Genomic DNA, 221 nt, shown 5'->3' on the forward strand with positions numbered 1-221 from the left:
GGTTTGACATATAAGACTCCCTGGTGACACCTTGGCATACCCCTTGATAACTTCATAGTGTCTGACTCTGGCACTTAGTGACTGGTAAACACCCTCGCCATAACTCTTACTGTTACCATTAACCGCATTAGGGACCCTGGAAATACGTCCTTTCGCTAAATGAAGCTGCATTTGTTGAATAAGGCGTAAAAATAGTGATAAAAGTGATGCCAGTGACATTG

Source organism: Penaeus monodon, chromosome 30, assembly GCF_015228065.2.
Source record: "Penaeus monodon isolate SGIC_2016 chromosome 30, NSTDA_Pmon_1, whole genome shotgun sequence".
In the NCBI taxonomy this organism is placed as follows: domain Eukaryota; kingdom Metazoa; phylum Arthropoda; class Malacostraca; order Decapoda; family Penaeidae; genus Penaeus; species Penaeus monodon.